This window comes from Bos javanicus, chromosome 17 (genome assembly GCF_032452875.1).
Source record: "Bos javanicus breed banteng chromosome 17, ARS-OSU_banteng_1.0, whole genome shotgun sequence".
In the NCBI taxonomy this organism is placed as follows: domain Eukaryota; kingdom Metazoa; phylum Chordata; class Mammalia; order Artiodactyla; family Bovidae; genus Bos; species Bos javanicus.
In genome coordinates this window covers 67,618,882-67,636,158 of record NC_083884.1, presented here as the reverse complement: position 1 = coordinate 67,636,158, position 17,277 = coordinate 67,618,882, and the positions used below count along the sequence as shown (strand labels likewise).

The 17,277-nt window shown below is 50.6% G+C and overlaps 1 long non-coding RNA gene across 1 annotated transcript in view; it reads left to right on the top strand.

Moving 5' to 3' along the window:
* Positions 1 to 17,277, top strand: part of LOC133229024 (uncharacterized) — a 142,355-nt gene that overhangs the window by 50,667 nt on the left and 74,411 nt on the right. The window lies entirely within an intron of this gene.

The following is a 17,277-nucleotide window of genomic DNA, read 5'->3' as shown; positions in this document are numbered from 1 at the left end:
AGATGGGGAAAACGAGGCCCGCAATCACGCTGCCAGGCAAATGGCAAAATAGGTCTCAGAAACCAGGTCCTACAAATCTTGGCCAGATAACTTTTTATATTTAACATAACCAGCTCCTGCAGTGGCGACATGTAATAGAACACGGCAATGGAAAGATTGTTCTGTCTTCTCGCTAGCAGGCTTGTTCTGACATTTCCTTTCTGCCCCAAGATATTTTTCTCAGGGATTACTGACCAGCAAGATGGAATTTCTCCAAGAAACGTTCAATTGGCCCCAATACTAACACCCTAGATAGAAAATTTCACCCTCGGTTTCCTGTCCAGTTTGGGGGTTTCAGTGGCAAGTCAACAGGGCCAGTGAGCTGTGTTCAGACAGGTCGTGCATCCTGCACAAGGCTGGCCCTCTCCTCAGAAGAAGGCACCTGGGAGGCGGGGCATCACAGTCTCAGGACTGTGGGCTCCTGAGTGAGCCAGAGGTGCGCTCAAATGCCTGTCAAGCCTCTCACCGGCCGGGTGACCTTGGGCACATTGCTTGATCTCTCTGAGCCTCGGTTTTCTCATCTGTAAAATGGGAATGATCACATTTTGTGACACTTCATAGAAATAACAGATGTGCGGTGCTTGGGGAAGATGGTGCTGGAAGCTCTTGGCTCTTGGATGTTAAGCCCATGTTGCAGAGAGACAAAGGACGCACCAAGGTAGCCCAGCTTCTTTCAAGGGCAAGTGGCCAGGTCAGAGCCAGGGGCAGGCTGCCCCTTGCCTCGGCTCTGCCTGCAGGCCAGCCTGCTGGATGCTGAGTGACACGGCCCTCCAGGCCTTCCCTCCAGAACTGACGCAGGGTCCTCTGCAGACACCCGCTGGCCTGTCCTAATATCTCTTCTCAACAGGGACCCCTGCGGTTGGCCTCTGTATCACCCACTCAGGCTCAGATCTGTAAAAACCTGATCAGGCTGTTATCTTAAGGACGGTCACTGCGTTTTCCACAAAGGATCCTCTCTGGAATTGGCCTCTGGTTCCCATGGCTGGTGACAGAGCTCTGAGCCGGATTTCAAGGGTGAGGAATAGACAGATGGTGGCAGCCGCAGCCAGGGTGGGGTGTGTGTATGTCCGTGTGTAGTAGTTGCTCAGTCATGTCCAGCTCTTTTTGACCCCTGAAAAGAGTGCTACGGATTGCAGCACACCAGGCTTCTCTCTTGGTGGGATTTCCCAGGCAAGAATACTGGAGTGAGTTGCCATTCCCTTCTCCAAGGGATCTTCCCGACCAAGGGATACAAACCCAGGGAGGTGGTGGTTGTTATATGTATGCTCTGAGGAAAGGTGCCCCCCGCCCTGGCCCTTCTTCTCTCCTCCTTCAGCAGCCTGCACACCTACTATGTGCACCCTGGGCTTCCCTGATAATCCTGTTACAGACGAGGAAGCCGCAGCTCAGAGGGGGACAGTGCTTTTCCCAAGACCACACAGCACAAGAGCGAACAGTTCTTCTGGACACCCAACTCCGCATCTTGGGCCCCGCTGCCTCTTCTCTTCCCTAATTGTCTCCTCTTCCCTTTGCTGCATTTTCCCGCTCCTCCTTCCTCCTCTTCCCTTTCTCTCCTCTCTTCCTGTTCTTTCTTTGGAAGTCTCCTGACCCACCTGCTCTGCTTGTGATGGTCATCATAACACACAAAACAAACAGCAGGAGAGAGTGAAGACTCTTAGCTGTACTTTGTGGCTTTTCCTGAATCCCAGGTCTTGAGCTAAGTCCATCCCGGGGTAACATCCTCTGACACCCTAGGATGTGGGCATGTTATTAGATCACTTTATAGGTAAGGACGGGGGACGTGGAGGAGGAAGCTGGGCAGGGAGGGGCTGGGGTCTGAGTTTTGGTCTAGCTGACAGCCGAGACCCCACACTTCATCTTCGTGTGGCATTAGGCGTCCATCCACCCCCCCCCACCCTCCCACAAACACGTTTTAAAAATTAAGGTTTAATTTACGAACTATCAAACGCACAAAGTTTAAGCGAGAGCTCGACGCATTTTTACATCCAGATATTGCCTATGACAATACAGAACACGTCCCCAGCACCCTGGAAAGTTCCCTTATGCCCCACTCAGAGTCCATGATCGTAACCCCAGTCAGTGGCCCTGGAGGTAACTGAGCTGGGATCCCTACTGTGTCACTTTGAACAAGTTGCTTCTCCTTGCAGAGCCTCAGTTTCCTGATCTGTACAATGGAGCCACTGTTCCCTCTCTCTTAGGCAGGGACAGAGAAATCCTGTCCTAGAGAAACACAAGCAGAGTAAAGGGGGCTTGTGTTAATATTATGAATATGCCAGTGCCTCGGGTCCCCTGCCCAATCCCCACAGTCCATGAAGCTGATGCCACCCCCAGGCCCCCCAGCCCTTCTCTGCATCCCCAGACCTCAGCCTAAGAAGAACCGCCCCCTGCCACTAGCCCAAGCCAGGCCTGCTTCTCTGGGGAGAGGAGGCATGGTAGCCCCTGACCCTAGCCGCTGCCCGACCCCCAGACCACAGCCTGCAAGAGGCTAACCCCTCCCTACCGCCCCGTGGCCCGCGCCCCCACCCCTTTGGTTGACGAGGCTGCCCCTGCCCGCACCCATTCGTGTATTTTGTATTATAAAATGACTGCCGTCGCCATGGCAACATAAAAGGAGCCGATCTCATTACTGGGGCCCGGACACATTATTTTCTCCAAGGAATTTCTTCTTTTCATTATTTCCCTCCAAAGGTCAGTTATCCTCTCAGGCGGGGCGGGGGGCGGCGGGGGGAGTCCGCGAAAGGTGAGCCGGATTCATGGCAGAATTCCCCTGGCGGAATTTACAATCATTTTGCCTTTTTCCCCTGCTCTAACACCGTTGGAGAGATTTTCTTGCAGCCGAGCGGTTCTCTTTAACCCCTGCAGCCCTGGCAGGCAGGCTGTGCCGGCAGCGAACGGGGCCGTTCCTACTGGGAATCTGTGTCTCCTCCAAACCGTTCCCTGACGCCACCTGACTTTAAGCCCCTAGGACAGGAGAGTCTGGGGTGTGTCCCATTTGCCATGGAGGACCAGGGAAGTGAGGGAGGCTCAGAGATAATCTGTTTTTTTCTCTTAGTCCTCTCCCTGGGGAAAACAAAAACACCCCAGTCAACAGTCCATAATTGTGATAATAATGACAATTCACATTGCGCTCTGGAATGTGATATGATGAACAAAAATTTGGCGAAGAATGTGGTTTCGGAGGCAGACAGGCCTGGGTTCAAATCCTGGCTCTGCCACTTCTGGGCTGTGTGATTGATCTCGGGCAAGCAGTTCCATGCCTCCGAGTCTTGTCTCTAAAACAAGCCTCGGGCTGGAGTCTACCTTACAGGCATCGGGTGAGGATGACGTGAGATATGTAAATGTATGTAAATGAGCAAGCAGTGTGTCCACAACACGGGAAGCAGTAAGTATTGGCAACAAATATCTTGAGGTAGAGGTATACGCCAAATCTTGTATATCCAGTAACTCTGTGTATCGGTTACCTAGTGCTGTGTAATAAATCACCCCGAGATTTAGTAGCTTAAAGCCATGTGTGTGTGTGTGAAAACCGTAATGATTATTTATTATCTTTCATGGTTTCTGTGGATCAGGAATGTGGGAGCTGCTGGGTTAAGGCGGTTTTGGCTCAGGATTGCTCTTGCTGGTTGCAGTCAGATGTTTGGGGCTGTCATCTCTGAAGCATTGACTGGGACAGGGAAGTCTAATTCTAAGGTGGCTCATTCATGGTTGGCTGGTTGTCAGGGGTGTCAGTACCTCTGGTCTCCACACGGGTCTATCCTCAGGGACGCTCGAGCATCCTTATAACATGGTGCTTGGCTTCCCCCAGAGGGAGTGGTCCAAAAGCTAGGATGGCGTTTGTGACCCAGTCTCAGAAGTCACACAGCATTGCACCCACCGGATTGTTTTGATCATGTAGGCTGAATCTGATTCCACGTAGGAGGGCGATACACTGAGGCATGGCTAGCAAAAACCAAGGATTACTGGGCGCCTTCTTGGAGGCTGGCTCCCACACACACTATGCCCTTTACATAGATGATCTAGCTTAATCTTCACAATGAATGTTGGAGGCTGATTTTCACTTTACAGAGGAAGGAATTGAGGCTTAGAGAAGCAAAGTGACTCATCTAAGTCTTAAAGATGTTACAGTACGATTTCAGGGCTAGTTTCCTGAATCCCACCCATTTCTCATGGACCCACTAGGTCTGTTGGTCAGACTCTGCTGGCCTGAAGGGGTGGAGATCTGTCAGGAAGAGAAAGCTTGAGGCGGCCTCAATCTCTCTTGCAGCTGGCCGGGGCAGAGCAGCACACAGACACTCAACAAGTGAAGCCAGTCAAAACACTCCCTCCTGACGAAGCCAGTGGAATCAGTGTGTTTGTAAAACTGATGGCGTTTTTGTTGACAGGCAGATGTCTATATCACATGGCAACAAATGGCTGGAAGATGCAAAAATGCAGTCAATCATCAGAGATTTTTTTTTCCCCCTCTTCTTTAAAAAATAAAAGCTCTCCAACCACCAAACAGGATGAATGATGTTTGCATCTTGTTTGCAGATCTTTCTCCCTGAGCTAGCAAGTTCCTGGGGCTCCACGTGGAGACCTGGGAGCAGCCCAAGTCAGTTTGAACCAAACAAGGTGGAATTGTCAGGGTCTTCTTGGGAAGAGGGGAGTTATTGACCTGAGGGAGGAAGGGCTGACCTGAGATGCACTGATGCTCAAGAGTAGAGAGACCCGGGAGCAGGGATGACAGAACATTAAGCTGGTTGTAAGAGACTGGCTTCGTGGCTCAGTTTGGTTCTGAACGTCTGGCTGGCTTTGTGAAATGTTGTTCAGTGGCTCAGTCATGTCCGACTCTTTGCAACCCCATGGACCGCAGCACACCAGGCTTCCCTGTCCATCATTGTCTCCCAGAGTTTGCTCAAACTCACGTCCATTGAGTCAGTGATGCCATCCAACCATCTCATCTTCTGCTGCCCCCTTCTCCTCCTGCCTTCAATCTTTCCCAGCATCAGGGTTTTTTCCAGTGAGTCAGCTCTTCATGTCAGGTGGCCAAAGTATTGGAGCTTCAGCTTCGGCATCATTCCTTCCAATGAATATTCAGGGTTGATTGCCTTTAGGGTTGACTGGTTTGATCTCCTTGCTGTCCAAGAGACTGTCAAGAGTCTTCTCCAGCACCATAGTTCGAAAGCATCAATTCTTCGGCCCTCAGCCTTCTTTATGGTCCAGTTCTCACATCCATACATGACTACTGGAAAAACCATAGCTTTGACTATGTGGACCTTTGTAGCATTTCCCAAACTCTGACGTACTTAGGATCTCCTACAATAGCTGGTAAGAATACAGATGCCCAGGCGCTGGCCCTGCAGGATCTGATTCAGCAGGATGGGGAGGGTGGCCATGGTATCTGTATTTTTAATACATGATTTCACTTCCCAGAGATATTGATGTGGGTGTTTCTGGGGCCACTCTGAAAAACAGAGACGTGTGGAGGAAAGACTCTGTGCCCACTACTGCCTTGACCAAGCACACTCCTAGTTGTGCATCTGGGCCTAGGTGGGCAAGGTCTCCCGGGCGGCTCAGTGGTAAAGAATCTACCTGCCAGTTCAGGATATGCAAGAGATGCAGGTTTGATCCCTGGGTCAGGAAGATCTCCTGAAGGAGGAAATGGCCAAGAATCCCAGTATTCTTGCCAGAGAATTCCATGGACAGAGGAGCGTGGCGGGCTACTGTCCAGGGGTCACAAAGAGTTGGATGTGACTGAGTGACTGAGCACAGGACAAGGTTTCCAGGATCCATCTCTGACGCTCTCATAGGCTAGGTCACCCTTGTAACCATCTGCGTCTACCCTCCTCATTTTTTTTCCTGGCTCAGTCTTCAAGAGCCACATAAGGGATGTCTGATGTTTGATTCCTCTGCTTGACACCAGTGTTTCAAATTTGGAAGCTGTCGTTTCCCTCATTCATTCATTCATCCGATGTCTTTTTTTTTTTTTTCCTTTTTGCCATGCTCCATAGCATGTGAGATCTTAATCCCGGACCAGGGTGTAATCTCTGCCCTCTTGGACTCCACAGTCCAGTGGGGGAGATGGATCAAATGAGTCAAGAGACAAGTGGGTAAAATATCTGGAATTTATAAGTGTCCTAGAAGGGAAAAAAGAAGGGGCTTAGATGGTGCATGAGGGGACAGCAACTGTATACTAGAGGGCTGGTCAGGGAAGACCTCTCCGAGGACAGGGCTCTCAGTCTGAGATCCAAAGATGAGAGAAGGCTGGTTACATGAGAAGTGGAAGAAAGTTACTTCTGGCATGGAGAACAGCATGTGCAAAGGTCCTGGGGCTGGCAAGAGCTGAGAGTAGTCAAGGCATGGGCAGAAGCCCACTGTGGCTGGAATCAAGTGGGTGAAGGGCCGAGAGCATGGGCTCGTCAGGGGCCTGACCACACATGGGCTACAGCAGAGTTTGAGTTGTATTCTGAGTCTGATGGGCAGTTTTTGAAGGGTGTTACAGTTAGAAGTTAAAGGGCTCAAAGGAGACCATTCCTTGGCTTAAATATCTTTTTAAAATTAATTAATTAAATTATTTAATTAAGGCCCTGGCTGCACTGGGTCTTTGTTGCAGCACATGGACTCTTTAGTCTCAGCATGTGGGATCTAGTCCCCTGACCAGGGATTGAACGGGGGTCCCTTGAACTGGGAATGTGGAGTCTTAGCCACTGGACCACCAGAGAAGCCTCTCAAATATCTTTTGGCAGGGAAAGTAATACCATTTTGCCCATTTCCTGGGAAACTTCCAGTAAATGTGTCCGTTTACTATTGAGTATGACTTAGACCTTAGATGCCACCTCCTCCAGGAAGCCTTCCCTGCTTTTGCTCAGGCAACTTCACATGCATTTCTGCCAAAACATCCATGATGGATATGTGAGTGTACCATGATACACCAACATTTGTGGAACTGTAACCAATGCCCATGTTGCTGGATGGCACACTCCATGTGGGCTCAACCTCATCTTACGTCTATGTCTCCTCAGAAGTCTCCTTAACCTCCTGTGCCTCAGTTTCCCCTAATGGGCTGTAAGGAAGAGCAGCCTTTGCCAAGCTGGGTTGCTGTGGTACCTGGGTAAGTGGATGCACCAAACTGCTCACCAAGTGCTTGGTACTCAGTGATGCTATCAGGTTGGCTGCACTTCTTACATATGTACTCAGAGGATATCTACTGAGTGAAGGTTTAGGGGGATGCCCCCACTGAACCTGCCAGCCCACCCTCGACAGGAGTTTGGCTCATCAAACACTCCAGCATTGGCTGGGGATGTGTTTAGATTTGCTATCTGGCTGTTCTTTTCATTTCTCACATTCAGTGTTGGCAGGATACACCCATACATACACTCATACACTTTGGGGGTCCAGGTGGGGATTTATGGTGTCCTGGCCCCTTTGAGGAAGAGCCAGAAGGATCTGGGAGAGGGTCTGGTCAGGGGAGCAGTGATTCCTGGGTTTTTTTTTTGATGTGGATCATTTTTAAAGTCTTTATTGAATTTGTTACAATATTGTTTCTGTTTTATGTTTTTTTTTTTTTTTTTTTTTTGGTTATGAGTCATGTGGGATCTCAGCTCCCTGATCAGGGATCGAACCCACATCCCTTGTACTGGAAGGTGAAATTTTAACCACTGGACTGCTGGGGAAGTCCCACTCCTGGCTCTTGATTTGAAGGAGCAGAGTGTTTCCCTTGGGAGGGGACAGGGTTGCAGAAACACTTAGTTTTCACAGAGCTTGGTACTCTCTATATCCATCTGTCCATCTATTAGACAAATATTCTCTGAGCACTGAGGACCCAGCAGTGAACAATGCAGACGCCGCGCCTGACCTCACAGAGCTGACTTCCCACCCAGGATGGAAAAAAGCCAATGTTTTGTGAGCATCTATAACATACCGGGAGTTATTGACATGGTTTTTCTGCTTGTAACTACCCAGGGTTGGTTTGATCGTCTTACTTTCTAACACCAACATGAGAGAATCTGAGAGGTGAGGGCTATTGCCCAAGGTCACCGGCTTGATCACTCTGGAACTTGGACCAGGCTTGTTGGATTTTCCTGCTCATTTCTTCTACAGAGAAAATTATCTTCCTTACCTCCACCTTCTCTTTGGGGAGGACCCCCCTCTGCCCACATTGATCCAGCCCACACAAGATTATCTGCTCGTCAGGAGAGACCCCCGGGTCTGCCTCTTCTTGGAGGAGACCTGTCTTTGCTGAAGGGCAAGTTTCCCACCCGGTAGTCCCAGCTCCGCATACCAGGAGCCCCAAGCTGGTCAGCCGAGGGAAGTAGAGGGTCTTCTATGGGACTACAGACGGGGTTCTGGGTGACACTCCCGGTGGTCCAGTGGTTAAGACTTCACCTTCCAGAGCAGAGGGTGTGAGTTCAATCCCTGGTCTGGGGAGTCAAGATCCCACTTGGCTCGTGGCCAAAAACCAAAACATAAAACAGAAGCAATGTTGTAACAAATTCAATAAAAACTTTAAAAATGGTCCACCACCACCACCACCACAACAACAACAACAACAAAAAAACAAGAAAAACAGTACCTTTAAAACAAAAAACAAGTTGGAGATTGCCATTCTCCCCCTCCCTGTGGTAACCTTAGTCCAGACCTTGAAGGCAGAACCAATGTCTCCTCATCCTGGTTCCCTACAGATCCCACGTGCTGCCTGATTAGTAGCAAGGGCATCGCATAAGGCCATCGGGCAGAACCCATTCCACTATCTTCCCCCTTCTGCACACTGGTTAATCCTCCTCTCCCAGGAAGCCTACATGGATTGCCCCAAGCCCAGGGACCTTACCTTCCTCTCTTTGACTCCAAGGAGCCCAGACCATTTGTAGCACCATCTGTATCACCATCCTTCTCCTTTCCTCCCCCCTCCCCATCTCTCACAGCCAAATATGATTTAAACATCTACTGGGATAAAATGTACAATGGTTAAGGGCATAATCTCTAAGTTAGGAGCACCTGGGCTTGAACCTCAGCTCTGCCTCTAGGTACATGGCCCTGAACAAGCCCCCTTGCTGCCCTGAGCCTCACTTTCTCCGTCTTTAACATCAGAGGGTAATTCTGAGTACTCCATCTGTTGTTCACTTCCTCAGTCATGTCTGCCTCTTTGCTGCTGCTGCTGAGTCGCTTCAGTCGTGTCCGACTCTGTGCGACCCCATAGACAGTAGCCCACCAGTCTCCCCCGTCCCTGGGATTCTCCAGGCAAGAACACTGGAGTGGGTTGCCATTTCCTTCTCCAATGCATGAAAGTGAGAAGTGAAAGTGAAGTCGCTCAGTCGTGTCCGACTCCTAGCGACCCATGGACTGCAGCCCACCAGGCTCCTCCATCCAAGGGATTTTCCAGGCAAGAGTACTGGAGTGGGGTGCCATTGCCTTCTCCGGTCTGCCTCTTTACATCCCCAAAAAGGCAGTGCACCAGGCTTCCCTGTCCTTCACTATCTCCCAGAGTTTGCTCAAACTCATGTCCATGGAGTCGGTGATAGACCCTCTGTCGCCCCCTTCTCCTCCTGTCCTCAATCTTTCCCAGCATCAGGGTCTTTCTCAATGAGTCAGCTCTTTGCATCAGGTGGCCAAAGTATTGGAGTATTCCATAAGATAGAATTTAGACATTTCTCCCATTTTAACTACCAACAGGGAGAAGCCGGGGGACTTTAGAAGCCAGGAAGAAACTTGCTTTCCCAAGCAGGGCTCCTGATGACCGCTGAGAGCAGGTGAAGAGCTGTGAACAATGGCTCTTATTTTGGCATCAGGGGAAACTTTGCAAGAATGCCTATTGCGTATTTACTGCCAAAGAAGGGATCAAGGCACCATGAGAGACAGTTTCATGAGGTGTGTGTCTGGGCCTTTTCTCCTGAGCCCAAGTGTCTCCCCTGTGTAGTCCAAGACATTCTTGGGGCACAGACCTCAGGTTCCTAAGAACTTTTGTTGGATAGGTCTTGTTAACCACCCTCTGTTCCTTAGTATTCCTGACAGGGCCCATCTGTCTGGGAAGGTCCATTCATCAGGAAGTTGTATCAATAATCCAGATACTTCTTTGGAGTAGGTTTTTTTTTTTTTTTTTTTGGTTTGTAATGGATGTTGAGAATTTGTTCTCATTAAAGTCCTAAAGTCCATGCCAGAGCAGTCAGCTTACAAAAAACCCCGTGAGTGCTAAAATTTGCTTCTTTTTGATTTAGTCTCTTGCTAGCTTGAAGGACTGGATTTTATAACAGGTCAATTTCAGACCATTTGATATTGATATATGAAGATCCTTAGGGATTACTGAATGCATTTTTCATCCAGCTGCGATAGCATCATATAAGGAAAATGGGATTGACTGTTAAGTACAAATTGAAAAAGACATGGTCATTTAAGATAACTCCTTATCTGTATACAAGGAAATAGTATCAGGGAAATAGACCACCAGTTGACAGAAATAAATTTCACCTTGGACTCCCCCTCCACATGCCTCCTTCACTGCTGTTCACACTTGTCGGGATTATTCAATTATTCTGAGAGCCCTTTCCCGGGGCCCCTTTTAGAGGATGTGTCTTCGAGGAGGATTCCCTGCTGCTTTATTCTAGAAGAAAGTGTTAGATAGGAGGAGCTGGGACCATTCACAGAGCAAGCTTTGGAGAGTTTGGAACGGGTAGCTTCAGTCTGGAATGTCGCAGATCTCCCCAGCAGAGCCCCGGGTGAGCTAAGAGCTGAGAACAATGATTGCATGCTTTTCTTATTCTCCAGGTTCACTCACAAGACCCCTGAAGGGGTCTTTAGCCAAGCAGGACCCCTCTCCAGGTGATATATCCAGCACCAGGAAACTTCCTGAATTGTACCCAAGCAGAGTGGGTTTGAAGGTCACTTGGAAAATGCCTCAGATTTCCAAATATCCCCTTTGCCGTGGGAGTGGCACCTGGGAGCTTCTGTCTGATCTTCTAGACATCAGCACGTGGACCTGTTTCTGCTCTGGCTTCTCCCCCTTCTCCAATTCCTGGGCTGGAGGCTGGAGAAATGGGGCCCCTGCTTCTCTTGCTTTCTTGGGTTCCCCCTGTGAGGCTGGGCTGGAACCTTCCAAATCAGTGGATTCCTGAGAAGGAGAAGCTTGGGGCAGGTGTCTACCTTGCCCTCAGGTGAGCAGAGGCTGTGTCCCAGCCCTGCTCCCCTCACTCCTCAGTGGGAGTCAACATCAGAGAGTCCCCTTGATTCCACTGAGGAAAGGGCTTTCAGAGCCCCAAAGAAAGCCAGGTGACCTTAGGCCTAAAAGTGAGCCCCAACCCCAAGGCTTCCTGAGGACCTACTATGTGTCAGATGAGCCACTGCCAGGAGACTCTGAGAACGATGTGATGAAAATCAGACCAGTCCCTTTATATGTATGATTTTTGTTAGAACTTACAGCAAGCTAAACATCACCACCCCCAGTTTAGAGTTAAGGAGTGTGAGGCTCAAAGACAAAAGGCAACTTGGACAAATCACACAGATTCTGAAAGAATCCATCCACTCATCCCTCTATCTACTCACTCATTTGTCCATCCTCCTATCCTCCCTTCCTTCCTCTCTTCTCCCATCCATCCATCCTTCCATCCATCCATCCACCCATCTATTCATCTATCCATCCATCTGCCCATCTGCCATCCATCCATGTGTCTGCCTAACCATCTGCCCATCCATCCATCCCTCCCTCCCTCCATCCATCCATCTATCTGGCCATCCATCCGTCCATTCATACATCCTTCCATCTATCCATCCCTCCATCCATCCATCCTTCAATTCATCCATCCCTCCATCCATCCATTCATCCATCCATCCATCCTTCCCTCTCTCCCTCCCTCCATCCATCCATCTATCTGCCCATCCATCCATCCATCCATTCATCCATCTATCCATCCTTCCATCCATCCCTCCCTCCCTCCCTCCATCCATCCATCCATCTATCTGCCCATCCATCCATCCATCCATTCATCCATCTATCCATCCTCCCATCCATCCATCCATCCATCTATCTGGTCATCCATCCATTCACACATCCCTCCATCCATCCATCCATCCATCCATCCATCCATCTGCCCATCCATCCATCCATCTATTCATTCATCCATCTATCCATCCTTCCATCCATCCATCCACCCATCCATCTACCCATCCATCCCTCATCCATCCATTCATCCCTCCATCCCTCCATCCATCCATGCATCTATCTGCCTATCCATCCATCCATTCATACGTCCTTCAATTCCTCCATCCCTCCATCAATCCATTCATCCATCCATCCCTCCCTCTCTCCCTCCATCCATCCATCTATCTATCTGCCCATCCATCCATCCATCCTTCCATCCATCCATCCATCCACCCACCCATCCATCTATCCATTCATCCATCTATCCATTCATCCTTCCATTATTCATCCATCCTTCCATCCATCTATTCCTCCAGTGTCTTTTAAGTACCTGCCAGGCAATAATCATCCTTAATCATTATAGAAGGGACCCTAGGGATGTTCCCAGGCCCACAGCATCCCAGGTCTGACCATCAGTCACCACAACTGGACCATGCTGGGGGCCCTAGTCTAAACTTGCCAACAGGAAGCAGTGGGAAGGAGGCAAGGGAGTGTCTGCCCCCCAGCATGGGGACCAGGGCTGGGCAGCAGAGCTTCCGTGTGGAAGCGGGGTATGTGGGAAGTGGGGTGGGGAGAGGCTGGTAGGAGTTCATTTCCCCCTCCCAAGAAACCTACATGCAAACTCTTCACCAGCCTGTAATTCCCGTCTACCTGTCAATACGCCTGGGGCATGGAGCCAGTTCTTCCCGAGGCCCATGAATCACAGCACTCGACTTCTGGTACTAATAAAACGCAGCCTGTCTCAGAGGTGGCCTAGGACTATAGCCATAGGGCCAGTCTGTACGGTGCGGAGCATGGATGGGAAGGGTAGGGGGGTAGTGCAGGTGGCCCTTCTGGGAGCTGGCAGCTTCTCAAGAGGCTCTGAGGGGACTTGCCTGGTGGTCCAGTGGTTGAGAATTCACCTTGCAATGCAGGGAATATGGGTTCAATTCCCAGTTGGGGAATTAAGATCCCATATGCTGGGGGAGAACTAAGCCCATGTGCCACAATTAGAGTCCCTGCGCCACAAGAGAAGATTTGGCATCATGTGATGAAGATCCCATGTACTGCAACTAAGGCCCGAAGCAGCCAAAGAAATAAATATTAAGGGAAAAGAGGCTCTGGGCCCTCAATGAGGGGGGATCCCAGATCCATCAAAGATGAGTCCTAAATCTACTCAGAGGCTGGCCGATGACCATGGGGGAATACCCTGTGGGGCAGCATGCTTTCAAAGCATTCATGAGCTCAGCCCCTCTGATGACAAGACTCCTCCCCATCCTGGGCCCCCGCATCTCTCCTGCGATGCTGCCCTGGCTCTGTCCATCCCAGGGACACTGCCTTGTCCATTCTGATAGGGGAGTGATGACATCTCACTGTGGTTTGAATTTGCATTTTCCTAACTGCTAATGATCTCCTGCTCTGGGGTTTTGAAAAATGTGTGGAGCCACGACTGGGTCCCACTGGCCCATTTCGCAGATGAGAAAAAGAGAGGCCCAGGAATTGAAACAGACTTGCCCAGCTGCAGCTGGACCCCTCAGGCTTCATCCTGATTCCTGGTCATACCCTCTTAAAAGAGCTCTTTCAAAGGATGCTGGGACTTCCCTGGCGGTCCAATGGTTAAGACTCTGCCTTCCAGTGCAGGGGGGGCTTCGATTCAATCCCTGGTCAGGGAACTAAGCCCCCACAGGCCAAAAGAAAAAAAAAAAAAAGAAAAAAAGCGATGCTTGCTTTCACTGGGAGGGGCAGAAGGTGCGCTTCCGATGTTGTAACTGACTGTGTGTGCTGTGTCCCGTCCCTCTGTATTCCTGCCTATCTGGAGAGCTGACGACGGGGACAGGCGGTCACAACAGAACTTTGCTGGACGGCCATCGGGCCACAGCCTGTGACACACCATCTTTACAGACCTGGGGCCCTTGTAAGCCATCCAGATTACAATGCTGGGGTCTGGACAGCGAGGATCCAGATTACAATGCTGGGGTCTGGACAGCGAGGGGGCTGCTGGACACTAATTCCCAGAGGGGGAGAGGACAAGGATGGGTCACTAATCTCCACCCTGAGAAAGACCGGCGGCCACCAGTGAGGTCCGAGGCCAGAGCCGGGCAAGCTGAGCCCCAGGTCAGTCTTAACATCCCCAGAGGTCCCCTCCGGCCTCCACTTGGACCCCTGCCCTCTCTTCCCCACCTCCAAACTATCCGCTCCCCACACAACGTCTTCTCCCCTCCTTGGCCTCCCAGATCTGTTGTGTGTCTCATTTAATCTTATTTTATTGGGGGAGAAAGTCGCATCCAGAAGACCCGGGACGGGTGGAAAAGTGGCATCTGTGAAGAAGGAAGGACGACTGCAAAGAGAACAAACACAAAAAAAATTTTTAAAGCACGGTAATAAATGCTATTCAAAAAGAAAGGAGAAAAGAAAAACTCACCCACAATCTCTGAAAAACACAGCCCATTGAAATGACAAGCCGAAAATCATTTGCTAAGCGCCGAAACTGGCCTCTTTGTCACCCAAATCCCTCTCTTGACAGTTACCTTTCAATCCTGCGATTGTGGGGAAAGGCTGATTTTTATTCAATGTTCTATTCACCCTGCGTATTCATGAAAAGGGGGAAGGAAAAAAAAAAACTTGTAAGAATGGTGTTTAATAGGCTGATGGACAAGCCGTCTGGATCCGCCGGCCGAGCGCCTCTTATCAGTGGCTCACAGTGGGGCTGACGCGGGCGCCCTGTCCCAGCGCGCCTTGGCACACCCACCCAGACTCTCGGCCCCTGCCACCGAAACCCCAGGATGGATGGATTGGCTTTTATCTTTAATATTTTTCGAAAGTGGGGAGCTTGATGATCTTTTCTCCTTACTAGGGAGGAGGGGACAGGACATGACCTCTCCCCGTGAGTCAGACGTGCATTAATTGAGCACCTACTATGGGCCGAGGGCCGTGCTGGATGCTGGGTATGGCACAAACGAGGCAGTGTCCCCAGGCTGGGGCAGAGACTGGCAAACCAGGCATTTTTCCTGAGCTGGGTCAGGTGTCAGAAAAGGTCAGGGTGGCCCTCACTAACTCCGAGGAAATCGTGTACCCCAAATCGTTTTCTCACATGCCCTCAAGGCGGAGGCCCCAGGCTCACCCCAGCAGGCTGGGTTTAGGCATCACTGTGCCTGGTGGATTGCAGGAGGTGGGGAGAGAGGAACTTTCCTGATCAGTTCTGTTCTGAGGCCATGGGGGATGCTAAGACTGAACTATACATGTGGGATCCTGACCCTGGTTTGAATCTTGACTCTTCCACGCACTTCCTGCAGGCTTTGGGCGAGTCCATCCTCTTTTCTGAGCCACTGTCTCTTAACCTGTCACTTGGGGGGTGGTGACATCACTGAAGTCAAGTCATTGGGAGGATTACCGATTCAATGTTTACGGCTCTGCTCCCAGATTTGCATGCCGAAGCCCTGAGCTCCAGGGTTGGGAAAACTTTACCCTCTCCTGTCTTAGGCCGCCCTTCCTCCCTTCCTCTGTTCATTTCTTGGTTTTCTGTCATGGATTAAACTGGCGGAGTTTAAGAAGGAGAATGTTTGTGACAAGGAAACCGGCTCCCTGGCTGGGTGGGGAGCTCCCCGTCACTGCAGGGCTGTAAGTGGAAGCTGGACAGCAACTTGGCGAGGATGTTCTGGTGATGTGGGGATGGGCCACAAGGGTTTGAGGGGCCCATACCTGCTGGCCAGCCTGCTTGCCCAGACTGAAAACTGGGTGTGCACTGGCCAGGCCTGTTTTGTCCCCCACGTGCCATGCCCAGCTCTCAGGCCCCATACCCTGGGTCACCCTGGAATCCTCTCCACCCACATTCAGCCCTTTGGCGAACCCCAACAACTCTGCCTTTAAAGCGCCCCAAGCCCTCCAGCTCCCCTCCATTGCCCCTTCATCTGCAGTGGCCCGTTCGCCCGGCTCGCTGCTTCTCCCTGGGGCCCCTTCAGCTTTTCCTCTTCACAGAGCAGAGTGCAGCCTGGAATCTGTTTGTCCGATCCCCTGGGTCTGCTCTGTCCTTTGCAGTGGCTTCCACTGTGGAGCCCTTCTCAGAACCCCACCCCTGTCATAGCATCTCCTGCCTGGCCCCACGCTAGTCCCTCCACTCTTCTACTCTGGAACTCTTGCTGTTTCTTGAACATGCCAGCTGTGTTCCCTTTGGTCAGGCTAGTCCCTCTGCCTGGAACACAGTCTCTCTGGTCCCCACAGGGCTGCCCTCTCTCCATCTGGGCTTCTGCTGAAAGCATTCTCTCCTTCCCTGATACTGCCCGTGCCCCCAACACTATCTAACCCCTCCTCTGGCTCAACTTCCCTGCTCTGAACGTGTCACCACTTCATACTATATATTTGTCTGATCCATCTTCATCTGCCTCCCGTGCTGGCTGTGAGAGCAGGGGCTGTGTCCACCTGGCTGCCATGGTGTCTCCAGATGGACTCGGGTGGCCTCCCCCACTGTAGTGGGGATCATCTCTGAACCTCATCCCAGGACTTGTATCCTCCAACCTCCTGATTCAGAACACAGGGTTATTGCATCCTTTCCCCGTGTCTTCTGAAAACCAGCATGTCCTAGGCAGCAATGACAAGTAACAGCCACTGCTGATCCTGATCAATCACTCAGTCACTCAACAAACACCTAAGACAGGTATTAGGCAGGCCATGGACGAATGTATGGAACTCAACTACGAAAATGACAGACACAGAGCTGACATTTTTAATGGAGAGAGAGATAAGAAAAAATTAAATTAATTTAAGTGATGATATCAGGGATGATGAAGAAATACAGATGCTGTGGTCAAGGGGACAGTCAGGGCAGACTTCTTGGAGGTGGCATCAGAAGTGGAGAAGGCTTGAATGAGGTGCTGTGCTGTCAGGGGACAGGCGGGGGTGCTGCTGAGGCAAGGGAAGCAGGAGCCAGATGGTAAAGAAGCTTCACCCATGTGAGGCACTGCAGGGGACCTCGGATACTTTTAAGAAGGACTTAACACAACCATAAATTTGAGTGGGTGCCCAGGGAATGCCAAATGGATGAAAGAATGAATGAGCTATTTCAGTTGGTGAACAAGCACCACTTTAACCTCATGGTCCATTGGGGTTCAGGGTCCTGCCCTCTTTTATCCACCTCCTGCAAATCAACCTCACCTGGC